Source organism: Schistocerca piceifrons, chromosome 9, assembly GCF_021461385.2.
Source record: "Schistocerca piceifrons isolate TAMUIC-IGC-003096 chromosome 9, iqSchPice1.1, whole genome shotgun sequence".
Lineage (NCBI taxonomy): Eukaryota > Metazoa > Arthropoda > Insecta > Orthoptera > Acrididae > Schistocerca > Schistocerca piceifrons.
In genome coordinates, this window is record NC_060146.1 from 170,981,303 (window position 1) to 171,009,014 (window position 27,712).

Genomic DNA, 27,712 nt, shown 5'->3' on the forward strand with positions numbered 1-27,712 from the left:
CGGGATACATTTCCAAAATTCAAAATTTTGAGAAACACAACCCTCAGTTGCGACTGAGGGCTGTGTTTTTCAAAATTTTGTATTATACAACAGTTGCTGATTGACAGCCATGTTAAAAACTTTAATTTCCAAAATTGGTCAATCCACTCGCAGACGAGACAAGCTTGCTTAACAAATCCTGTAAGCATTAACTTCCTATCTTCTCTCATTAGTCATTCTGTGTAAATATGCTTAAGTTTGTCCTTAAATGTTTTGTTTAAACAAACATCTAATGGCTGTAGAATTGACTTCATTCCTCCTGGAATTACAGCCAGATCCAATTATCTCATTACACCCATAGTAGTATGACTTGTGTACGAATCCAGCACAAGCATGTGTTGCAAACCTAGCAAGGCACCAGAATGATGTTGCCATATGAGTTCAATCCACTGAAATACCCAGGTCCTCTGTGAACCAGTCACTTTTGTTAGCATGTACAATAACACTTTTTGGAAGTACCACAGACTTAGATGACGTTGCCAGCAGTTGTGGCCGAGCGGTTCTAGGCGCTTCAGTGTGGAACCACATTGTTGCTATGGTCGCAGGTTTGAATCCTGCCTCGGGCATGGATGTGTGTGCTGTCATTAGGTTAGTTAGGTTTAAGTAGTACTGTGTCTAGGGGACTGATGACCTCAGATGTTAAGTCCCATAGTGCTTAGAGCCATTTTTAGATGACGTCTTGCATTTAAAACACATGGGGGGGGGGGGGGGGGGGCAGTTTACTGGTTATTGGGAGCTCCAATGTTAGGTGCATTATGGAGCCCCTTAGGCAGATAGCATTCAGGGCTAGAAGGAAAGCCAATGTGCACTCGATATGTCTGCCAGGGGGGCCTCATCAGAGATGTGGAGGCAGCCTTACCTGTGGCTATCAAGCATGCAGGGTGCTCTCATCTGCAAGTTGTGGCTGACATTGGCTTCAGCGATGCCTGTTGCGTGGGTTCTGAGATGATCCTCAGTTTGTACAGATGGCTGGCGAAGGTGTTGAAGACTGCTAGTCTCATGAACAGGGTATTGGCACAACTCGCAATATGCAGCATCATTCCCAGAGCTGACCGGGGGCCTTTGGATTGGAACTGAGTGGAGGGTCTCAACCAAAGGCTTTGTTGACTCGGTGATGGTCCTGGCTGCCGATTTCTAGACCTGCGTTGTTGTGTGGAGATTTGCAGGACTTCCCTTGATAGGTCAGCTACTTGGGTAGCAGAATACTTGTGGAGTGCACTTGAGGGTTTTTGTGCTAGGTGGTAGTTTGAGGTGCTCTAATGAACACTCGCCAATCTATTCACAGCAAGGGAAGTTACATGGCATTCAGAATAAAGATACTTAGACTGTCGCAATTTTATCAGCAAACTGTCGAAGTATTCGTAGTAAAGTTCCCAAATTTACTGCCCTCCAGGAAAGTTCTCATGCCCAAATTATTGTTGGGACCGAGAGCTGGCTGAAACCTGAAGTGGATAGCTCTGAGATATTTAGCAAGACATGGAACGTATGTTGGAAAGGCAGATTTGAAGGGATAGGAGGGGGAGTGTTGATTGCAGTTGACAAAAATGTTGTCTATATTGAGGTCGAAGTTGAGTGTGACAGTGAAGTCATCTGGTCGCTTATAACAGGTGTAGGTGACACTAAGTTAATTGTTGGATGTTTCTACCAGCCACACGATTCTGCTCCAACAGTTCTAGAGTCATTCAAATAAAGTCTACAATCAATAGCACGTAGATACCCATATCGTGCAATACTAGTTGGAGGCAACTTTAACCTGCCGAGTATAGACTGGGATGTCTGTGGATTCATTCCGGTGGGGGGGGGCGGGGGGGGGGGGGGGGGTTGTGTACAGACGGACAGTCATACAATCATACAAAATACTTTTGAACACATTTTCTGAAAATTGTCTTGAGCAGTTAGCTTGGCAGTCCACATGCAATGAAAACTCCTTAGAACTTGTAGCTACAAATAGGCTGGACTTTATGGACAAGTCATTATAGAAATGGGGATTAGCGATCATGGTGTCATTATAGCAACTATGATTACGAAAGTTAATACATTAGTTAAGAGGGGTAGGAGAGTGTTTCTGATAGGTAGAGCAGATAAGCAGTTATTAACATCTCACTTAGTGAATTGACATCACTTAGTTACAGTAAGATAGATGTAGAGGAATTATGGGCAAAGTTTAAGCAGATTGTAAACCATGGTCTGGAGAGCTACATCCCTGTGGTAAGTGGGTAAAAGATGGAAAAGACCCACCATGGTTTAGTAATGAAATTCGGCAGAAGCTGAGAAAGCAGAGGCTGTTGCACTAGGTTCAAAAGGGGACACACAAATGACAGCAAGTGGAGGTTAGTAAAGATTCGTGCAGATGTGAAAAAGAGCTGTGTGTGAAGCATGCAACAACTACCACCGTCACACCTTAGCAAAAGATCTGGTAGAGAAACCGAGAAAATTCTGGTTGTATGTGAAATTGCTAAGTGGGTCTAAGGCTTCCATTCACTCACTTGTCGGCCAGTGTGATGTGGCAGTTGAAGATAGTAAATCGGAAGCCAAAGTTCAAGAAATGATTTACATAAGAGAGCCGTTCAAACATACCGTCATTTGACCATCGGGCAGACACCCTTATGGATGACACACAAATAAGCATACCTGACATAGAGAAACAACTGAAAGATTTGAAAGCAAATAAATCACCAGGTCTGGATGGAATCTCAGTTTGATTTTACAAAGAGTACTCCAGTGCATTGGCCCCCTACGTAGCTAGCATTTATCATGAATCTCTCGCCCAGCACAAAGTCCCAAACGACTGGAAAAATTCACACGTGACTTCAGTATATAAGAAAGGTAAAAGAACAGACCTGCAAAATTACAGACAATATCCCTAACTTCTGTTTGCTGCAGCATCTTTGAACATATTCTTAGTTTGAATAGAATCAACCTTCTTGAGACTAAGAAGTTTATGTTTACAAATCAGCATGGTTTTAGAAAGCAACGCTTGTGCAAAACTCAGCTTGCTCTTTTCTCACGTGATATACTGAGAACTGTGGATGAAGGGCAACCAGCAGATTCCATATTTCTCGATTTCCGGAAAGCATTTGACACGGTGCCCAATTGCAGGCTGTTAACGGAGGTACGAGCATACGGAATGAGTTTACCAATATGTGAATGGCTCGAAGACTTCTTAAATAATAGAATCCAGTGTGTTATCCTTGATGGCAAATGTCCATCAGAGACAAGAATATCATCAGGAGTGCCTCAGGGAAGTTTGATAGAACCACTGTTGTTCTCTATATACGAGGGCGGTTCAGAAAGTAACCTCCGATTGGTCACAGTGCGGGTTGTGGGGGGAGTAGCGACGCCATCTGTGCGTTCACGCACTCAACAGGTCAGTCGGCATCAAGCCGTGGTCGAAGTGAACGTCGTACCTGCGCTAGTTTAATTTTTGTGGCAGTTTGAAATGTGTGCTGCAATAGAAAACCCCGCCAAATGTGAAGTGCGTGCTGTCATAAGGTTTTTTACAGCCAAAGGATATTCTGCAGCAGCTATTCATCGTGAGCTTTGTGCCGTGTACGGACCAAGAGTTATGAGTGAAGGAGTTGTCCGTGAATGGGTACGTTTATTTAAAAGTGGACGAGAAAACGTTCATGATGAAGAGAGGAGTGGTAGACCATCATTGGTGACTGACGAACTCGTTCAGACAGTTGATGCAAAAGTTCGTGAAAATCGACGTTTCTCAATGTCGGAGTTGTCTACTGGTTTTCCACAGATTTCTAAGACTCTCTTGTACGAGATAGTGACAGCAAGATTGGGTTACCGTAAGTTCTGTGCACGATGGGTGCCCAAAATTCTTACCGACCACCACAAAACTCAAAGAATGGCCTCTGCATTAGACTTTCTGTCACGTTATGAGGACGAAGGAGAACCATTGTTAAACAGAATCGTGACCGGTGACGAAACCTGGATTAAGTACGTGAACCCTGAGACAAAAGAACAATCAAAGATGTGGGCACATTCAAATTCGCCTACCAAACCAAGAAAAGCCTCGCAAGATTTTTCTGCCAGAAAACTGATGGCAACGGTGTTTTGGGATGCCAAAGGGGTGTTGTTGGTTGAAATCATGGAACGTGGTACGACCATTAATCAAGACGTGTACTGTGAAACAATAAAAAAGTTACGACGGGCTTTACAGAACAAACGCCGTGGTATGCTGACTTCCGGTATCGTTTTTTTGCACGATAACGCCCGTCCTCACTCTGCTCGCAGAACAACGGCCCTTCTTGAGTCCTTCAAGTGGGACGTTATCAACCATCCACCTTACAGCCCAGACCTGGCGCCAAGTGATTATCACCTCTTCATGCATTTGAAGAAATGGCTCGGGTCACAGCGGTTTGATGACGACGAAGAGCTCAAAGATGCGGTCACAGGCTGGCTCCAGGCACAAGCGGGTGATTTTTATGCAGAAGGAATTTCAAAGCTTGTGAAGAGATACGATAAGTGCCTCAATCGCTATGGAGACTATGTAGAAAAATAGTGCAAAGATGTAGTTGTAAGATGTATATATTAAAATATTTTTATTTAACTTGGTGTATTTTTTTAAATCAACCGGAGGTTACTTTCTGAACGGCCCTCGTACATAAATTATTTGGCGGGGGGGGGGGGGGGGGGGGGCGGGGGCAATCTGCATTTGTTTTCCGATGATGCGTGGTGTTCGGTAAGGTGTCAAAGTTGAGTGACTGTAGGAAGTTACAAAATCTGCAGTTGGTGTGAGGAATGGCAGCTAGCCCTAAATTGGAAAAATGTAAAGTAATGCGGATGAATTGGAAGAACAAACCTGTAATGTTTGGATACAATATTACTAGTGTCATGCTTGACACAGTCAAATCATTTAAATATTTGGGTGTAACATTGCAAAGCAATAAGAGGTGGAGTGAGCTTGTGAAATCTGTGGAAGAGAAGGCAAATGGTCAACTTCGGTTCATTGGGAGAATTTTAGGAAAAATTGGTTCACTTGTAAAGGAAAGTGCATATAGGCGACTGGAGCGACCTATTCTAGAGTACTGGTCAAGTGTTTGGGATCTGTAGCAGATCGGATTGAAGGAAGACATCAAAGCAATTCAGTGGCAGGCGGCTAGATTTGTTACCGGTAGGTCCAAACAACATGTGAGTGTTTAGGAAATGCTTCAGGAACTCAGATTGGAATCCCAGGAAGTAATTTGATGTTCTTTTTGAGAAACACTGTTGAGAAAATGTAGAGAACGGGCATTTGAAACTGATTTCCGAATAATCCTAGTGCTGCCAACATAAATTATGTATAATGACTACAAAGATAAGTTACGAGAAATTAGGGCTCAGTCGTTTTTCCCTTATTTATTTATTACTTGTCATTAGCCAACATTTGTTGAAATAGACAGTTTTGACATTACATTTGATAGTGAATCTAAAATTGGGAAACTATGTACATTCAGATTACATTGCATGAGGATAAAGAGTTATTCTCTACATTACAATTCCTTAACATCATAGTTACTCTCTGCTACATTCCAATTCCTTTACATCATAGTTACTCTCACACTCTACTACATTCCAATTCTTTTACGTCATAGATACACTTATCAGCTAACAATTTGTGCAGCTGCTTCTTGAATGCATCACCTTGCAGGTCTTTCAGTGATGGTGGTAACTTGTTATATAATTTTAATCCTGTTTGCTTAAAGCTACTTTGGACCTTAGACAGCCTAGTAAATTCTACATCAAGATTGTTTTTATATCTGGTATCATGTGAATGAACATCTGTTCTGGAAGGTAAGGTATGTATTTGGTTGTTTTTTTATATGGAAAGAAGACATGTTTTTATATACAGAGAAGGTAATGTTAAGATGTTAAGTTCCTTAAAGTGCTTTCGACATGATTCTTGGCTTTTAATACCTGTAATTGCTCTAATTGCTTTCTTCTGCCACATGAACACTGTCTGAGCACCAGTTGAGTTGCCCCATAATTTTATTCCGTACTGTGAGATTCAAAGAAGGCATAATAAGAAGATAAAAGTTGTTTTCTGCTAACTAATGTTTTTAGTTTCCTTAACAAAAAGACTACTCTAGATAGTCTGGTACATAACAGTTCTGTGTGGGTGTTCCATGTTAATTTCGGGTCCATGTGGATTCCTAGAAGTCTTACAGAGTCAGACTCATTTAATTTTTCCTGTAGATTGTGCAAGAAGAAATACATAGTTTCAGTCTAGCTACTGTTGAGTATCAGCTTGTTACTGTGGAGCCATATGGCAGATTTTTCAAGCATTACTTTTGTTTGTTTCTTCACTTCCTTGTTCTATTTGCAAGTGGAAAGGAGGGGAAATGACAAGTAGTGGTACAGGGTACCCTGTACCACATACCATACGGTGGCTCATGGAGTATCTATGTAGATGCAGATGTAGAATGGCGGCAATTTGTAAATCTGTTGGCTGTACAAGGAATCAATGAAATGTGCTCTGCTCTTCACCAACCGCCGACAGAATCTTGAAATCGTTGTCCTTTTTGTTTCTACTGTCTGCTTTGTTGGCATATCACAATATTCTGTAGTTTGGCCCACACTACCTATCATACCAAGAAGATAATATCAAACAATGGAAACTCCAGGTGGGAATATCAACAATATAGAAAAGAAAGATTACTACCTACCTTAAAGAGGACACGTTAAGTTGCAGACAGGCAGAATTAAAAGAACTTACATAGAGCTTCTGGCCACGGCCTTCATCAGTAAAATACACACACACACCATTCATCACACAAGCCATAGCTCCTCATGCACACATGACTGCCAACTCCAGCATCTCTGCATTCCTGTGCAGTCTGGTCTGTTCTGGAGATAAAATTCATGCTTATCTAGGTTCAACAAGCTACTAAATAACTGAAGTCTCTTTTTGAAGACATGCATCTATTTTGCCAATTCATACAGGTCTGGAAACTCGCACACACAATTGTCTGCAATTTAGCTTTGATAGTTACATCAAGTTTTAACGAAATTGTCAACAGCTCAACATCGACTGTATAAGAGGCTTTAGCACAGTCTCCAATGGAATTCACTCTTCCGTTTTTTTCGTGATGTAGGCCATTGTCGAGTTGCCAGCTATTCTGTGAAGTGCAACATGTCTCAGGGGCGAGGGCGCAGTCCCACAGAATGACTGCCAAATCGACAGGTGCCCGGAAGCTTGACCAAACTGTAGAGCCACTTACTTCTTGCAAAGACCCTGCTTCCACCACACTCATCATGCACAAACAATACAATTTCTTCGTACAGCACACGTAACTTTATGTTTGATGAGCATCATTCTTCTGCACTATTAGCAGTGTGCAACACATCACTTCGTGCTAGTGATATGTTACACGTACAAACAATCCCTTCTTTCAGTGAAATTGTACCATTCAGTGCCTCATCATTAATTACTTGATTTAGCCTGCTTATCTCCAGCATTCTTCTGAAGTGTCACAGTCAAAAGCTTCTCATATTGTCTGAACTGCTTATTGCCGATGTTTTAACTTCTTTACAAGGCTACACTTTAGACAAATACCTTCAGGAAACACTCCCTAATGCATAAACTTACATTAAATGTAAACAGATTCCTCTTTATCGGAATTGCTTTTCTTGTCAGTGAGTCTACATTTTTTATACCTGCTCTCCTTCAGCTGTCGTCATTTATTTTGCTGCCCTAGTAGCAAAACTCGCCTGCTACTTTTGGTGTCTTGTTTCTTGATCTGATTCCCTCAGCTTGATCTGATTCCTTCAGCATCGCGTGATTTAATTCAGCTGCATTGGATTACCTTTGTTTTATTTCTCTTGCCTTAAGGAGCATTTTTTTTAAACTGTTCCAGGAATGTTCACCTCCAGAAGACTTTCTTGCACATTCAGTATTGAGAAGACTGAGGACAACGGAGATAAGGAGGCTATGAACGAGGACCACTTTGAGATGAGTCATGTTCCACATGGTCTGTGTGTACCACTAGTGTGCTGCTGACAGTGGGGTAAAACAGACAAAGTTCAAGGTTTGTATCAGGTAGCTGCTTATACAATGTTGATTGGCTTGTGAACCTTCAGGCTAAAGTAGTCTAGTGGGGAAGCGACTTTTAATTAAAAAAAGAAAAGGGGGGGGGGGGGGGGGGAGAAAAGGCATTGCCCGGTGCAGTATACCTCTTGTATAGAGGTATCCAGAGCTTTTTTTTTTTTTTTTTAATACTATATTCTTACAATAGAAAAGCTGGTAAAAACTAGAAAAAAGATCCTGTCACCCTTTGCATGGAGACAAAAACTTTTATGCGGGTATATACCGTATTTACTCGAGTCTAAGCCGCACCTGAAAAATGAGACTCGAAATCAAGGGAAAAAAATTTGTCCTGAATCTAAGCCGCACCTGAAATCTGAGACTCGAAATTCAAGGGGAGAGAAAAGTTTTAGACCACACCTCCAAATCGAAACAAAGTTGGTCCATTGCAACATGAGACACAATGTAGGTCGAATGGATGAACATACAGCTACAGTAGTTTGGTTCGAGTCGTAAGCTGAACAGTTAAGCTTTACCAAGTAGCCATTGCTATATGTCAAGTGCTCCACCCGTATTTATACGGGTAACCTTCCTTTTACACGTGCTTCATCTGGTTTGAATCGATTGCTTATTTTACTTTGACCTGATAAGTGCCGTTCTCTTGGTTATAGGTGTTTGTCACTCTAAGCTGAAAATGCATTATTGTACTGTGTCATGCATTGTTTGTCGCATTCTGATAATGAGTGTTTACCTGTCGCTGCTCGCGGCATGGCTTGCTTTTGTGCGTGCTACCGCGGCTTACAATTGAAAAAAGAGAGGAATTGTCTCGTAAGCGAAACACTGGCAAGAGACTGCTATTTATTGTTACTTTCTTTGATAATGATCAACAAGAACCAAATAATAGACTGCGTATGATAGATGATGTTCTGAACGAGAATTTAGTGAAAATTTTTCTCCATTTGAAAATCTTCGCAGGTGCCTCTTTAGTACATTGTATTCTGCACAGAAATTAGAGTTATCTTAGATTTAAAAATCGAGTCAGTTGCCGTGCTTAATTTCTGGCTATCACTATTCAGCATAAGAATAATATGAATATTAACATGATATGGTATGTATGTTATTCCGCGTTTGCTGCTGTCTCACGCTAGTTTCATAGTTTATTAGGCAGACAGCATTTAAATGAGAGAGCAGCAAACACGGAAGAATATATGGCAGAATGTTTACATTCTTCTACCTTTTTTTAAAAAATTTATGTACTGACGCATAGGTTTTGGTGCCAGTATTTATCTTTATGCCTGCAAAGCATGCCTGTGTAGCGCTACATATATTCGACGGCAGAAGTTAGTTGTGGCAGCACCTACCAACATTTTTCAGAACTTCCATTTACTTTGCACTCGATTCTAAGCTGCAGGCGGGTCTTTTTTATTACAAAAACCAGGAAAAAAGTGCGGCTTAGATTCGAGTAAATACACAAGCATTGATGTGGGCAAAGGGTTAGTATGGCGTTTGTGTCTTTTTGATGTGCGTGTAGTAACTGCAGAATTGTGAACTGTGTCGACATAATTACCGAATGCACCCAAACACTTCCAGCGTGCTGTTATTCTTTTCTTGGCTGCCGAAGGACAAATAGTGACAGATATCAATTGGAGAATGAGGAATGTATATGGGGCAGCTTGTCTGTCGGAGACCACTGTTGTGGAATGGTGCGTGGAAGGGGTACTGATGCTTCATGGTAACTCTCGTCCCCATATTGCAAATGTTGTAACACAGAAGTTACGCTGATGTAAGTGGGAGATACTCCAGCACCCATCCTAGAGTCCTGATCTCTCCTCATGCAATCATCAGGCCTTCATGGTGAATTGTAGTACTTGTTGTTTGCAGACCATATATTCTGTCTTATTATTGTATTATTATTATTATTATTATTATTATTATTGTTATTATTGTTGTTGTTGTTGTCATTACAGATGCTGTTAATCCTTCTTTCAGGACTTGAAACATGAAGTGGAGTCAGCAAGTAGCAGCATTGAACCAGAAAGGTATTGTATAGCCTTTTTGTCTCTCTTCTTTTCCATATTGTCATGGCTGGTTTTGCAGCTTCGTGTTGTAAGCAATGCAGTAGAGAACAGAAAGTGGCCAGTGCCTGTTATGTTCATGCACTAGTTCAGCCATATACTCCTGTTCCACAAGGAGCATGTATTCTGTAATTAATTAAAATTTATAGGGCTGGGAAATGTGAACACTTTGAAATTACTCACTTTGAACCTCTGGTAAAATTGTGAATCTCCATTAAGATTTTGAAAAGATATTGGATTCTGCAAGGTTTAAGCCTGTCATCTTTAACAGGTATGTGGATGCGTCTCTTGTAGAGTGTTCCCATGGTGAGGAAAAACTTCATCTCTTCTTGATCCATCTGAATGACATTCCGAGGAACATCAAGTGTACTGTGTTTTTGGGAAAGGGTAGATGCCCCCTTTCTTGAATGCCTCTCTACACTCTAAGTCAGACATGACTGTCTTCTGCAACCTGACTAGTGTAGATCTTTACCTATGAGCAGACAGATGTCATCATCTTCCACAGACCAAATATGTTCCCAATACGCTTGTTCATGGGGCAGCTATGACTGCTGATAGGGACCATCTATAAGAACAACTCGAACTCTTCACAAAAGTTTTTGAAGGTAATGCTCATGGGACATGCCCAAGGCCTAGTAATTAAAACTGAAGGTTAGCATTCCACATCAAAAGACTAAAGGAGAAAGATTCTAGGTAAAGGGAATCTTTCTTGTAAAATAGGTTGTATCCTCTCTAAATATAGTCAAGGCTATGTTTCTGGTGGCACTGAAGATAGCCAAAGATGAAGAGTGACTTGATTCTTCAGTCAGTCTGGTTCCACAGTCAGTGTACTTCACATACAACATTACATGGAACGTCAACACTATAACTGCCTGCTGTCGTTTTGTTGTCTTCAGTCCCAAGACTCGTTTTATGCAACTCTCCATGCTACTCTTTCATATGCAAGCATCTCCATCTCTGAATAACTACTGCAACCTACATACTTTTGAATTTCCTTGTTGTATTCATCTCATGGTCTCCATTTATGATTTTTACCTTTCACACTTCCCTCTGGCATTAAAGTGGTGATCCTTTGGTGTTTAAGAATGTGTCCTATCAACCAATCCTTACTTGTTGTCAGGTTGTGCCACAAATTTCTTTTCTCCCCACCTCTGTTCCGTACCAGCTCATTAATTATGTAATTTACCCATCTAATCGTAACATTCTTCTGTAGCACCACATTTCAAAACCTTCTGTTCTCTTCTTGTCTAAACTATTTATCATCCTTGTTTCACTTCCATGGAAGGCTACACTCTATACAAATACTTCCAGAAAAGACTTCCTGACACTTAAATCTATACTCGATGTTAACAAAATTTCTCTTCTTCAGAAACGCTTTTCTTGCCGTTTCCAGTATACATTTTATACTATCTCTACTTTGGCCATCATCAGTTACTTTGCTGCCTAAATAGCAAAACTCATCTGCTACTCTGTCTCATCTCCTAATCTAATTCCATCAGCATCACCTGATTTAATTTGACTACATTCCATTATCCGTGTTTTGCTTTTGTGATGTGCATGTTACATCCTCCTTTCAAGACCCTGTCTATTCTATTCAGCTGGTCTTCCAAGTTCTTTACTGCCTCAGAGAAAATTACAATGTCATCAACAAACCTGGAGGTTTTTATTTCTTGATGTACAATAATTTATCTCAATTTCCAGTATGTGCACTGCATTGCTTACGAGTGCCCCACAACGTTTTCGATCTGTAATTGGAACAGTGACGCATTTTCCATCAGTAGTGGTAGCATGTGTTGGCCTTACTACTGTGTATCAGTGTATAAGTTACTCAGCAGGTATACCAAAGACAGCTTTCGAGGGCAACAGAACAGGGCGAAGTTGTTGAGAAATAAAGACAGCTTTCGAGGGCAACAGAACAGGGCGAAGTCGTCGAGAAATAAAGAGAGTGCCGGTTATTTGAATTTCGAGAACCAGGGCTGTGGGGTGTTTGTCGAGTAGGGCGTACAGCAATGCAATTTGAGGCGTCTGTAGCGATCTCCACGGTCAAACAGCGAGACACACACGCAGTCGGTAAAAAGGGATGGTTGTGGGTGCGTGAGTCACTTTCTGCACTGTGGACTGACCGGCCATTTCAGAAACACAAACAGCTCAAGCACAGGTGAGTTGTGAAATGCATCTCCAGTCCATCCCCTTGCATCATCATTATTTGCTGAAAAGTCCTCCCCCTATGCTCATCCATTATCACCTCCTTCAATTCCTCATGTAGAGGGCTATACATACAGTACTTATAGGCAATTCACTTATTCAACTCCTCTTTGTCCAACACCAACATCTTGTCAGTTGAACATGTCTTGCCAAAAATATAGTACCTTCTGCTCCAGCCTTTTTCTTGCCAATACACAAGTGGAGCAGAGAGATTTATTTTGACTTGTAATTAAAGGGATCATCCTATGTAGAATTACTACTTATTTTGAGTACATCTGCTACTAGTTTCGAGTGGTACTGTGAATCTTTTCTTCCAGCAGGATAACACTAGTTGTATGACATCGTCAGTTTTTTAGTTGCATTGTGGTTTTATGCACTCCTTGTGTAGTGCAAGGTGTATAGATGTGTAATTGGGACCAACTTTTACAATTAGTTATGTAATTATGACCGATCTGTATTTCACTTTCCCACCCAAAAAAAAAAGTACACTAACCTAACCTTCCTCTCCTGCAGCTGGGCAGACACTGACCGTTTCCATTTGCAGGGGGGTGCATTTGGAGTTTACACCCAGAAGAACTGTGGTTCGCGTCCCGAAAAGGGCACCCACCATTTTGAATTGCCTGCCACCCCCTTGTGGAGGGTGGTAGTGTGACGTCAGCACAGCCTTGGAGCAAAGAAATTCCCCCCAAAATTCGAAATTCCCCCATAAGACAAATGGGGGAGGGGTGGAGAAGGGCTAATTTGCATAATTAAATTGATTAATTAACATAATTAAATTGTGATGTTGCCACATCTGCCTCTATAACCCTGTACCAGACTTCAGGAGTGGGAGGAAATTTGGCAACAATGCAAACTTCTCTCATATCAGCTCTGCCCTGTTACTGTCGTAACACAGAACAAGTGGGAGACACTCGAGCACCCTGACCTATAGTTCTGATCTCTTCCCATGCAATTATCACACCTTCGGTCCTTATAAAAAGGCCTGGAAGACTAAACGACTCTTTTTGGCCATGGATGTGCAGCAGGCAGTTACAGACTTCTTAATGCAGCAGGACACTGCGTGTTACCAAACGAGCATCCGCAGTCTGGCGAATTGGTGGGATGATAGCCTCAGTACCCACTGTGATTATATCTGATTGGCACGCCAATTCTTCAAACAGGAAAAAAATTGGAAGTATTGAAGAAAGATTTCTGTGTTTCAGAGATATCAGTTTTGATAAACAGCAAGTTCATTAGCACTTTCTGTCTTTGATGTCTTTAAAGAATTTAATTGTGAAAAAAGAAAAAAGCTGGTGTCATAGACATATGATGGGGTAGCAGTGATGTCAGTGGAACACAGTGGTTTTCAGATGAGGTCAAGAGAAAATTGCCCTCAAGCTGTATTTCAGCATTGCTATGCACATGGACTGAATGTAGTTTTGTAGCTGTATTTCAGCATTGCTATGCACATGGACTGAGTGTAGTTTTGACACAAGCGGTGAACTTTATTAAGCAGTGTAAAATATTTAATACTTCACTTTCTAACTTTGGTATTTTGTTTACAAAGCGCATGGCAGCACTCTACTGAGAAATAAACAAAGATTTCCATCATTAGCTCCAACAAGATGGTATTATGGTAACAGGCTACAATAATTGTGTGAAAATACAAACAAGTTATAAAGAACTTGCTAAATTCAATGGTAAAAACTATGTATAGTTCGGATACAGATACAGAATAGGTTGCTAAAGGTCTTTCAACAAGACAATGGTTTATTTTCAACTGTTTTTTTCTTGTGTTCTGTTGTGTATTTCCTGGGGCTGGCATATTGTTTCAAGTACTCCAAAAGAAGACTTTTGATATTGAGTTTCGCTGGAAACAAGTTGACCAATTTCCAACGCAATTTATGGAACTCAGGGATGATTTTAAATCTATCTGGTTTAAAGTATCTGATGTCTGTGGTATGTTGGCCATAATAAAACACTGAGTAGATAATAAGCCAGTGAAAACGAATCAACTTCTAATAAGAGATTATTCTTGGACATTATTGTGTAATGAAGAGCATATTGATTCCAGATTCGCCAACTTGGAAAACCTCAAATGCCATAATATTTTCAAGCCAGTGAGCTTTAGAAAAATTGCAAAACAGTTTCCAGAAGAAGGGCAGAGCTTTGGCAAATTATTTGATTTTCCAAATTTGACGAAGTGAATTGTGTGAGTTATGCAGAGAAATTGAAATGCAGAAGGACACTGTCGTGAAATTGCACTGGCATTTGATAGTCGTGAAACTGCATTGGCATTTGACAGAAGTGGGTTTAGTGGCTGCATTCCCAGAACTGCATAAACGTGTCCTTTTAGTAATGACTGTTCCAATATCTAGTTCATTTGCTGAGGGGTCATCCTCAGTAATGAAGGGAATTCAATCCTATCTTCGAAATACGTAAAGTCAGGAGGGATTTTCTTCGCTAGCTCTCCTCAGCAATGAAAAGTTCTTGTTTGCAATTTTGCACCAAAGCCCGTCCTTCCACGATGACGTGATTGAGATCTTGGAGAGGAAATCTGGGGTCGACGTGATGCGAGAAAATCTATGTATGATTTTTAATTTACTCTTATTTATGAAAATATGCAATTCGTTGTATACTTTTAAGAATTTAAGTCTTTTTTTACTGAGATAAATAAAAAATCGTATATACGACGTTCATTATTCTCTTTTATTTTAATGGAAATTACGTTGAACTACCTTACCTTTGAAAGCCATGCCTCACCACTGCCGCCAACATATTTGGAGTCCATTTTTCCTGATAGCATTTTCCCTTTTCAGCCATGTCCTGGTGAAAACACATGCCATGTTTGTTGCTGATAGAGTGAAGTTTCTCTGGGAAGAAATCAGGCTGGGAGTGCAGCATTTCTATTTTCAATGACATATTACATCCCACGACCTTGTAATTCTCAATGACTAGGTCTCTGTAATGTTTATAACAGTAGTTTTCTAGAAAGTATATGACAATGTTTTCGGAAGAACAATGCAGCTGATTCCTGCATATTTAACAGGCTATTAAATTGTATATCTTTCATAAGTTCTCTAATTTTGAGAGTAAACAAACATTTCTTCTTTTTGTTTAGTTTCACTGGCCTTTGTGAAGTTGGTTTTTAGGAAGAGAAATGCACTCTCACCATAATCTGCTGATTTTACAAAATTCTTAATGAAACCTAGTCTGGTATGTAAAGGAGGCAGTAAGATTTGTCAGCACTTTCAAGTGGTTGTCATATACTTTCTAGGAAACTACAGTTCTTAACATTACAGGGACCTAGTCATTGAGTTCATTGAGAATTACAAGGTCATTGGATGTAATATGTCATTGAAAATACATTTGCCTGTCTCGGATTGAGTGTATCTCTTTTGTCAGCTTCACTTAATATAATGATTGCTTCTATCACTGTGATCCCACGTGCACATGCAGCAGCAAAATTTTGTACAGCCAAGTTGTAATACAAGTAGAATAACTATCACTTTAAAATTTGCACATATCTGCCTTGAGGACTGACCATATCAGTTAGAGGATAGCTAGAGATGCATGCTTATGTAATTTCCCTCCATACCAACAGTGTTGGCTAAAGGAATGGAAGACAGCTGATATCCATCGCAAAGCAAGACGCGTTTCAAGTTGGTTGTCGAGGCATCGATAAACAACTACCACTTTTCAGCTTTGTGTTCAACATCTAGTGACTCTGTCAGAAATCAGCATTATTACAGAAAACTATATCTTCCTCTTTAGAAAATAAATTATCAGATTCATTTTGCCATAAATGGAAGGAACTTATTTTGTTGCCATCCTCCAGATGTCGGTCTTTCTGTCTGGAAGCAAGTAACTTTGCTTACTTTAAGGTAGCCTGGGATCACGAGCCAAGTCATTTAATTCCTCCTGTGTTAGAAACTGAGATTCATTTGTAGTATCTTCTCCCACTAAATTTGCACAACTCTACTGTTCTAATTCACTAACATCATTAACTCTTTGAAAATCTTCAATTACGTTTTTGTCATCTAGTGGTGATGGTATGAGAAGGCCTTGTCCATGAGGTACTAGTCGAATTGCTGATCCTAAAGAGGAATGTTGAACAGTATGTTTGGACTTTGAACTGATTCCAGATCTAGACTGAGATTTTCACTCTGCAGCGGAGTGTGCGCTGATATGAAACTTCCTGGCAGATTAAAACTGTGTGCCGGACAGAGACTCGGACATTTGCCTTTCACGGGCAAGTGCTCTACCAACTGAGCTACCCAATCACGACTCAAGCCTCATCTTCACAGAGAGCACTTGCCTGCGAAAGGCAAAGGTTCCAAGTTCGATTCTCGGTCCAGCACACAGTTTTAATGAGCCAGGAAGTTTGATTCCAGATCTATTCATCAAGAAGAAGTAGCAGTCTGTTATATGACCATAAGCTTCACACCATAGCAACTGTAAAAGGCATATGACAGGACCCTTTTAACCAGTCAGTTAATAATGTTATGCATTTATTACAATGGATTTCTGAAGCCCATCACCTATTCTGGTCTGCTTAATTGTCAAAATAACGCTCATAAGGTCTTTTAAATCCAGGAGTAAAATTTCGCCTCTGTGCTTTTGAAGTGAATGCCCCAAAAACGCAACCAGAATTATTTTTATTGTTTCCACTTTTGCAAGACATGGTTCTCCACACAGTGCTTAAGCTGTTAGCTGAAACTACACAGGTCAGTTCACAGCTGAAGAACACACACTTATTTCATTAAATAAAGCTTCTACTCCTCTGGCAACTAAGCAGGATGATATCAATCGTTAACAGATCTTCTTTTTTGTGTATTGTTGGAGCAAACTTTGGCCAGGGTTGGAAGACTGTTATAGTGAGAAAAAGTTCACAGTTGAACATTGTTGGCATTCCTGGGGCTACAGACAACAATCGCCTAACGCAAATATGTCAACTGTTGACCCAGTTAATTTTCCTTTTAATTACTATGTTTAGCGTCTTACTCTATATAAACATGGAAACTTTTTTTTATTTTACACAAAATTCGTTGGTGATGGAACATTTCTGACTTCGTTCTTGGATTTGACAGATGCAAATACGTAAGCATCAGCTGCAATTATTTATTTAACATTTTCATCGTTGACCAGCGTAATTCTATAGTTTGTACTGGTTTTCACGATCTCCATTACAGCTGTAGAGCTTGTTTTTATTATACTCAATTCATTTTCTTTCCAAGAAATGAAATGTTTTTCTTATTTATGTGTCACTGATCACAAAAGTTATAATTCAAAGTATTTTTTTCCTGGCCTAGTATACTTCCGTAATAAAAACTATGTTGTTATGTTTCAGAATATTGCCGATGATGTTATGTTCTAGTTGCAATGTTGTTTGAACAGTTTTTCGCATGTTCACTATGACACTGGTCAAAGCCAAATGCTAGTATCTCAATTCCCTATTCACCCCATTTTTCCATAGAAGCTCCTCCCACAGACGTTAATTTCCTTACCCCAGGTTCTTAATAAAAGCTTTAAAAATTAATCTAAATCTAGAGACCATTGAAAAGGGTTGTTTTTTCTTTCAGGAACAAGTTCCACAGCAACAGTCCTGTGGCTCAAGTAAATTTCTGACTTTTATTAAAAGATAAAACAATACATTCCACTCAAGGTAATTCCTGACATTCTTAAAAGTTCTTAGCTAAAGCAGAAAGAACTAGACCTACTGTATTGTTGTAACTTCAACAGAAATGTAATATTTATGAGTATTGACAGTTAAATAATGAGCATTTTGAGTACATATTTCACAAATTATTTGACTTTCCATCAGAAAAAATTGGACAGAAATCCGAAAATATCATCTAATTTTATACTGACATATTAAATATAAGACACTTTTTAATTGCATAGGTTGTGATACATGTAAGGAAAACTCACCAGTAATTAGATAAAGTTTAGAAAATTTTTGATGTGCTGACAAATGTCATTATATAAAATACTGTATTCAAATTTTTCTAGCCTTTATCTTAGCAAAAGTTTCTAAAATGGAATCTAAGCCTACTGACTTCAAGGGACCACTTTCAATCATTAATGTTAGCAGTCCATACAATCGTCCTTGAGAAATTATTGACCTAAGATATATCTTTATCAATTTGAGTTTCGAAAAAATTCAGAATTTTACAGTTCAAATAAATTTATACTAACTGGGGCAATATTTGATACTGAAATAAATGGCAGCTCGTACCCACACATATATAATTAGGTGGTGCAAAAATCTCCTTTGTGGACCCAAGTTAACTGGAACATTTTTGCTTCTATTATCACGCTCTCAACAGTGTCAGTTTTCACTGCTAGTTATTATAGACCCTGCATACAAGTTTTGCACTTGTATACCTTAGGAGCCCCTCTCAGCTCGGTACCCAAAGTGGCGCCATGTGTCACTGGGTCTTAAAGCAGCCCTGAAACTGCAACTACTCTGGTGAGTTACTGAGTACCAGATTAATATTATCTGATGATAACCTGAGAACAAGTAGAGGAGACTGGCAGTGAAAATATGCACCCCGTATACGATATTTTTGCTAAAATAAAATGTTAATAGCAAAACTGAAATCCATGCAATGCACACTGAAAAGATAGATACCAATGTTGGAAAGTATCAAAATGAGTGACCTCTGAAACAAAGTCAAGGAGTAATTCACACTATTAGGTTGGTACACAAGTTTGTATCTTTTTCGTTTTGCATGTTGGTATTCCGGTTGCTTTGGGTTTATTTACGGATTGTCATTTTTTACTTTTAGTTCACTGTTGCTAAAACATTGGTAATTACTGCGCCAACAGCTCTATCCATGACCATGGAACAAGAGCTAGACTCAACTTACATTTACCAAAAAAAAGGTAAAACTCAAAACAGCATTATATACCAAGGAATAAAACTACAGTAAATTACCAAAAAGAGATTAAAGAAATTGCAAAAATACACTTCTTTAAAAAGGCAGCTAAAAAGTACCTGTTACTTAATGCATTTTATACATTGAAGGATTACTTAGATAAAACAGAGTAGGGGTTTGGCAAAAAAATGTTATATAAATAATAATAATGATTATAAAACATCCAGCATTCCACATAACACCTTCATACTTTTTTCCCCTTCTTTTTTCCTTTTCTATAAAAACTTACCTCCAAGCTATGCATAGTGCAATACTAACATCCCTTTCTGAGCTCAGCATCTCACTCATTATAGAGGGATGCTGACTCAGTTTTTCAGGACAACAAATGGGAAGATGCAGTACAGAAAATGGTCCAGAGATCACCAGAGTGTCTGAGATATGAGTGAACAGCGTGGCATTACATTATTAGTAAAAGAAGTATTGTATACCAGGAGTAAATCTAATGACTGTCTCTAACTAGAAGTTTGTAAATGTATGTGTATACGAATTAGCTTATTTTAAATTGATCTAAACTTGTAAATACTTTGCCATGTCCTATATCCCTGTAAAAAGAGTTCTACAAAGGAATAAAGCTACTGCTACTACTACTACTACTACTACTACTACAACTACGCTGTACCCAAGAAGTGGCAGGTGTGATAAACTTTGATCATTCCACAATCATGCGACATTTGCGTGCAGTGGGGAAAGTTAAAAAGTCAGGTTTATGGGTACATAGTGTTCTAAGCCAAAACGGCAAAAATCAGTAGGTGGTCATATGTGCATCTCTGCTTGCTCTTCATCAGGTGTCTCGTGAACAACACCGACCACTACTATCCTCTATCGTTACTGGTGATAAGAAATGTTGTCTTTATGCTAACATAAGGAAAAGAAAACAATGGTTGAGACCCAAACAAAACGGAAACTTCCCGTGCAAAGATCTGCGTGCATCTACGAAAGATAATGTTGTGCATCTAGTGGAACAGCGATGGTATGGTGTACTATGAATTGCTTCCCCGAGGGGTATCCATCACTGCTGACATTTATTGTCAACAACTGAGATGTCTTGCAGGCGCAATTGAAGAAGACTGTGTGAAATGATGCTACTCCACTCCTTCATTTTGCTAAATTGACAAAAAACGCTGTACAGGAACTGAGTTGGTAAGTCATTCCGCACATGCATTTTGCACCTGATCTTGCGCCCTCAGATTTTCACCTTTTCCGCTCTCCATTGAACAACCTTTAATGAACTTCCTTTCCAGATGAAAATGGGCTCCGAACACGGCTCAACGAGTTCTTCGGCTCAAGACAACATGATTTGTAAAATAGTGGAATCAAAAAGTTACCACAGTGTTGACAGACTGTTGTAAATAGTCAAAGAGAATGTGTTATTGATGACTAACGTCTCTGTTATGCATATCTGTTGCTTTTATAAAACTTATGGGAAAGTGCTATGAACTTCTGCATCAACCTAACAGTTACCTACCAAGAAATCTGTGCACGTCAGACCACAAAATATGCAAAGACCTTAGTCGGACACAACTACCGTATTTACTCGAATCTAAGCCGCACCTGAAAAATGAGACTCGAAATAAAGGAAAAAAAAAAAAATTCCCGAATCTAAGCCGCACCTGAAATTTGAGACTCGAAATTCAAGGGGACAGAAAAGTTTTAGGCCGCACCTCCAAATCGAAACAAAGTTGGTCCATTGTGATATGAGACACAATTTAGGTCGAATGAATGACGATACAGCTACAGTAGTTTGGTTCAAGTCGTAACTTTAGCAGTTAAGCTTTGCCACGTAGCCATTGCTATGCGTCAGGCGCTCCGTCCGTATTTATACGGGTACCCTTCCTTTTTCACGTGCTTCGTCTGGTTTGAATCGATTGCTTATTTTGCTTTGATCTGATAAGTGCCGTTTTCTTTGTTATAGGTGTTTGCGTCACTCTTAAGCTGAAAATGCATTACTGCACTGTGTCATGCATTGTTTCTCGCATTCTGATAGTGCGTGTTTACGGCCACTCGCGACTCGCGGCATGGCTTGCTTTTGTGCGCGCTACCGCCGCGTACAATTGAAAAAAAGACGTTACTTACACTGCTGCTTTCTTTGATAATGATCAACAAGACTCAAATAATAGATAGAACATGTTCTGAACGAGGGTTAGGCGAAAATTTTCTCCATTTGAAAATCTTTGCGGCCGCTTCTTTATTACATCAAATTCTGCACAGAAATTAGAGTCATCTTAGATTTAAAAATCTAGTCACTTGCCGTGCTTCATTTCTGACTGTATCACTATTCGGCATAAGAATAATACGAATATAAACATGACACGATACGTATATTCTTCCGCGTTTGCTGTTGTCTCACTCTAGTTTCGTAGTTTATTAGGCAGACAGGATTTAAATGAGATAGCAGCAAACACGAAAGAATACATGGCAAAATGTTTATATTCGTATTATTCTTACGGTGAAGAGAATACTGTATGTGATTCAAATTTCATCGGGTTCCTATTAGCAACAATCTCTTCTCACAGATAGGAAAAAATTCAGAACGTAGAGTTGGCCACATTGACAAACATCCCAAACAGTCTTGCCAGTCAGATTTTCGTAGTACACTGAAATTGTGCTACATTCGAAAATGAACAATACGGAATTTGTATTTACTTCGTTGGATAATGTATGAAAATGCAGTGGTCGAAACTCGCGGCATAGAAAAAAAGCTCGTCTTCCACTTTTTTTTAAAAAAAAATTATTTACTGACGCAGAGGTTTTGGCGCCAGTATTTATCTTCGTGCCTACAAACCATGTCCGCGTAGCGCTACATATATTCGACGGTAGAAGTTAGTTGTGGTGGCACGTACCAACATTTTTCATAACTTCCGCTTGCTTTGCACTCGATTCTAAGCCGCAGGCGGTTTTTTGGATTACGAAAACCGGAAAAAAAGTGCGGCTTAGATTCGAGTAAATACGGTATATGTCAGTAATGTGTGTCAAAAATTCGATCAAAATTTTATTTATGGTGAAAATGCCTGAGTTTAACAGGTCACCCATCGTCGCTATTGTTAAACATTGGTCTGATCTCGCAAGAGCGCGCACACATTCTGCATTTTATTCAGTTTTTGAAGTTTAAGGTCTCCCGGAGCGAGGTTCATCTTCAACGGATTCTCGGCCTTCCAAAAATAATTTGTGGCAGTGAAAAACTTGTACTCTTAATAAAAAATGTTTCTCTTAGGCCTGTTTCAAAACTTTTCAAAGGTCATCCTCTCGGTTTCTTGATGTTTAACACCAAACTCGATGGCATAACGTTACTCTAAATTCCACTGTGCAATTTTCGTCACAACAAAAGTACAGCCTTACTGATGGCACTCTCAAAAGTCACGTGAGGGCTGTGCAGAGCTGAAAATCGAACTGAGCATCTGGCAGGGGCAAACACACCTGTCTGCACAACTAGAACAATGCAGCATTGCCAGATCAGTGTTGTCAGTATCATTACTTTTCTCACACACCTCATAGACATGTATTCAACACATTACAGTTCTGTTTGTGATGCATATTTAGCCTGTTTCGTTGAAATAATAATTCTAACATTTACTGCTTGGTTGCACATGTTTTTCTCTAGTGTTTGAATGTTACAGTCACTGACACAGATTATTACACTTATACAGATTGTTAATGTCGTTGTTACTGTCTGATCCAGAGAAAATAAGTCCTACTCATGGTAGCCAAAATGTAAGACTCCCTATTGGATTTCCGATCCTGTTGACTGAAATAAAGAAAGCGGCCTAAAGGTAATTCATGACTGTAGCAACTAGACAAAGGGAATCAGCTCAGAAAGAGAGATGTTACAGTGTTAGCCCAGGCTTGCATACTAATATCAAGTTGAAACGAATTTCCACTGGAGAAAATTCATTTTTGAATATTATTGACAAATGCGTTTTTATTTAACTTAAAAATGAGACAGTGAGCCCTTCATCTCACAAACTTATGATTAATGACGACACAGGCCAAAATAAATAAGTAACCATCACATGCAATTCTGAACACACACACACACACACACACACACACACACACACACACACACACACACACACACCTCTTCTCATAATATAGTCTCCTTACCTTACAGGTCACTAAAAAACTTCATCAACAGCAGTAAAGTTACCTTTCTGATAGCAATATAAAATTCATTTCTTCATCATCTTATTAAAACTATCATCATCATATTATCAGCATCATCTGCTTCACACAAAACAGGAAAAATGCATATAATACTAATATTAATTACTTTCATTTTTCATGAAAGTGTTCTGCAGAAAACAAATTAACAGCATTATGTAAATTTTGCTCATGAGTCCAAAAATTGGAGTGACGCTCCCCTTTACTGTCACATAAAACAATCAAAAACAAAAAGTTCAGAACAAGTTCACTTTTCTAGCTTACATTGCTTAGAAAGTACAGCTAAAAAATAAGCGAGAAGATAAGTCGCTCAATACCTGCTTCTTGATGCTGCCTAATTGAAAATCATGGTTCGCTGCAAATAATTGTCGGCCTAGGAATATGATTGGCCGTGTTTTTAATTTTGAACTCTGTTACAGTCTGTTTCGTCATCACTTGTCTTATTTTCTTCGTTTCATGCAAACATTTTCATAAAATTGCACAAATCAGATTCCATTCTAAAACAAACATCATCAGATCGCTTGCAAGCAACACCAAAACTAATTCACAGTCCAACTGCTCACGCCATAAGTCTCCAACATCTTCTAACTGACTGCTACACCAATCAACAAGTGCTAAGATGCAAAAAGCTGCACTTCAGCAATTTTAAAATACATCAATCTTTTACACCCAAAGAGTGCAATACATAGTTATGTACCTCTTGGCTCTGAGCACTATGGGACTTAAATTACGTACCTCTTTCACAAATGTCCTCAGAATAAACTGAAATAACAATAGTGCTTTTAAAATATAATTACCATTTCACATTAAATAGGAAATCAATTTTATATATTACTTCCGTTAATGAAAAATATAACAATGGATTATCGAATTACATTGATGAATTTGATTCATTTGGATCGTGTTGTGGATTTAATGTGAGTATCATATTCTGCAGTATGTAAAAAAATAAGTTTTAGTGTAAAGCCGCAGTTTATTCATTTTGCCCATTTGCTATCGGCATCGGTACGCAGTGCCATCCTCATCCTCAGGAGGTCCTCTGGCATGCAATCATTACTCTCGCTTCCCAAGTAGGTGTGAATATTTGACACATCTAATTGGGAACCGAGCATGACGAATGTATGTCAGGTGATGGCATGAGGACAGTGTTGCGTACCGATACCGATAGGTGGTAGGCAAAATACACTCACTTTCCAAACATTAATCCTGACTGGCGGGCTCTGCTGTTATGGTTAAACAGACGGGGCATGTTAATTTTAAGGGGTGGTCAGATGCCCTTCCTGTCGCCACCCTGCAGTAGTCCAGAAATTGCTTCATTACTCCCTTCGAAACAGATGAATGAATTAGCTGACTGCCAGACACAGCAGTAACTACGTAAGACAGTGTATAACATATTTAAAGCAAATATGATTTGCATCCTTATAGTGGCGGTATTATTTTATACGACTGGCGCGAAATTTGAATAGACATGTTTCAGATGTAGACACATGACTACTAACTTTCGTTTATAAGACAATTTTTTTAAGATAATTTTATTGTCGTTAGGCCATTGCAGCAATAGACAAATTTTTGCACAATAGACAAATTTTTGTACAGCACAATCGTTACATTAGTAAACAGAATAATAAAGCATTATTGACTTACAATTCAATGTCCCAGTCAAAGAATTCTTTTAATTCATAAAAGGGGTTGGCAACAAGCCATTTATTTAATGTTTTCCTAAATTCACACTCTGGAAGATCTTGCACTGTCTGCAGAAGCTTATTAAATAATTTATGTTCCACTGGCTCATAGCTATTGACTGTCTATGCTAGTCTACAGTATGATGTATATATGGACTTGTTTTTCCCTGTGTTGTGACCAAGGATATTATTTCTTGGTGTTGCAATGTTTTTCTGTCAGTTGTTATCAGGTTATCATTGAGACAATTATAAACACACTGAAACATAAGCTCACCCAAAATTGAGTCCAATAAACGTGAAAGAACAACTGTAGCTGTTCATAACTGAATGGAACGCAATGGAATTCAAATAAATTCTAGTCTGTACGGAATGTGTCACAGGTTACACTCTTCCGTTAAGAGCATCTGGTGGTAGAACTGGCAACGTGCCCTGGCAAACCATGTGAAACTGTTGTGCAAGACTGGTAAAGGAGCAGTGTGAAAGCGTATTGACAAGAGCATGATAATCTACGTCTGACCCACAGTCCATGCCATTCCCCTTGAATACAACAAAGATGGGTGAAGTATAAAGCGAGACGGATGATCTGATGACACCATCAATAAGTAACTTCTCAATAATCTTGTGTAACTTTCATTTTTGGATGCGACTAACGACATGGTGCTTGATGAATGGGTATACCATTGGTCAAGAAAGAATTTATTAGTAACCCCCAAATTATCGATCATTACATTCAGAAATTCAGTGAGAATCCTTACCATTTGTTCGGCCTTGACTTCTTTCAAGGGACCAACATCAAGCTGTACAGAATTACCTTCAATGTTATATTATGATTAAGTAGCGTACAAATGTTGTAAGGCTGAGCTTTAGCACAGCATTTCTTGCCACAATAATCAAGAACCATGGTAGTCCTCACAATAGAGTCGCAACCTTGCAAAACACACGTGGACAAACATCTTGCAATTGCAAAATTCTGTGGTCATGAAAAACCCAGAAGGCTTACACTATTGCATTGCCGACCAATGGCAACGTTTTCTCGTTCACCACTGACTAACTGGTGGCTTTAGGGAGAATTTACGTGTGTCCCAGTACTTAACGGTACAATACCACTAATAATCCATAATGAAAATACTGCTCTCCAAGTCCAATAAGGTGCATGTGGGTTCGTGGTTAATGGCTGAAGAAATATCACTAAATCCTGGGTTATAATATGCATAGCCACACTGGCACAAAGACTTCTATCGACAGTAGGTTCACGAGCTGGTGAACTGCACACTAGCCTGCCTCAGTCTTTTCGATGATTTGGTGTGAGTACTATCAGATAGTACACTCATTGTATTGGGAGTGAAGAAACTGATTTGATTCGCCATGGTGTTCCGATGAGCAATTTGCGACAATGGCCCCCTCAGACAGAACCCTGCTTGCCTAGCTGAGCCTTATACAACTGAAGTGTTGCAGGTTTTCCAGAGGTTGTCTGCTACCTCAACAGCCATGTACATCACCAGCGTCCAATACACCTTGAGCTTGAGGGCTTTTTTCCAAGGTTTCTACCATCCTCGCTGTCTAGGTGGTTAAGCCAAATCCGTGTTCCCTATGAGACACAATATTACACCGCCGTACCACACATCGGTCACTGAAACGTGCCCAGAACTTAACTGTTACGGAGTACTGGCGGTGCTCATCAATCTCCAGCTCCGGAAGCTCCGATTCACCAAGCCTGTACCCAATTACTAAAGACAGCTCCCTGAGATAGCCATCTTTCAGCAAGACCAGGGAGACGCAGGTCAGTTATTGCATATCACAGATGCAACAAACAATACCTCCAGCCCATGCAGAGGCGCTAATAAGACCAAGAACTGTTTGACAGTGTGTTGACTAATAGAGAGAGTGTTACTTCCAGGTCCTTCAAGGAGTTGTGTGGATGGAATGAAAACCACCTTGGAGAATTTACCTGAACGACCTTCAGTGGTGGTGTTGTCGGTCCTATGTGCTGGCCTCTTGCTCGCACCTTTAGCTTCTGGCAAGATCTATGTGTTTCTTTTTTAAATAAATATGTCCTTATTGTCTATAATACATCATCACATGTCACAGTTATCATTATCTACTTCACACAAAATAAAAGTGTACACATCACCATAAATCTTTCTTTCTCTCCTATGTATAGTAACTGATTTGTGTGTTTATATTATTCCATATACGTTCTTCTAAAATGAACCCGTTGTCTGTGACATGACATATCTTTCATGCTGTACTACCTCTGTCTGCAAGTGCTTCTAAACCTCAAAAATCTACACGGCTATCTGTATAGTCATCCAAAAACCACCTGCAAAAAGTGAAATTACAAGAACAGAAAAATCAAAATGCCCGTAAGTTAGCAGACCTTTGCAATGCTAATGGGGTGAACACATTGTTGACCATACTTCCCTGTATAGAGGAGCTTGAAAGCAATTACTATTGAAGTTGCTAGTGTGCCAAATGAAAAAGAAGTAATCTGAGGTCGCAATTACTTCTTTTTTATTTGGCACACTAGCAACTTCAATAGTAATTGTTTTCAAGCTCCTCTATACAGGGAAGTATGGTCAACAATGTGTTCACCCCATTAGCATTGCAAAGGTCTGCTAA

General features: G+C 39.5%; 1 long non-coding RNA gene across 2 annotated transcripts in view; it reads left to right on the forward strand.

The window, feature by feature from the left end:
- Positions 1-19,838, forward strand: part of LOC124717027 — a 35,837-nt gene extending 15,999 nt beyond the window's left edge. Inside the window, exons 3-6 of one of the 2 annotated variants that reach the window (XR_007005699.1) lie at positions 7,887-8,057; positions 10,043-10,092; positions 17,895-17,977; positions 19,530-19,838. This is a non-coding gene — a long non-coding RNA (uncharacterized LOC124717027). The remainder of the gene's footprint in view (positions 1-7,886; positions 8,058-10,042; positions 10,093-17,894; positions 17,978-19,529) is intronic. The other variant, XR_007005700.1, reaches the window with a different exon arrangement.
- The last annotated feature ends 7,874 nt before the right edge of the window (positions 19,839-27,712 follow it).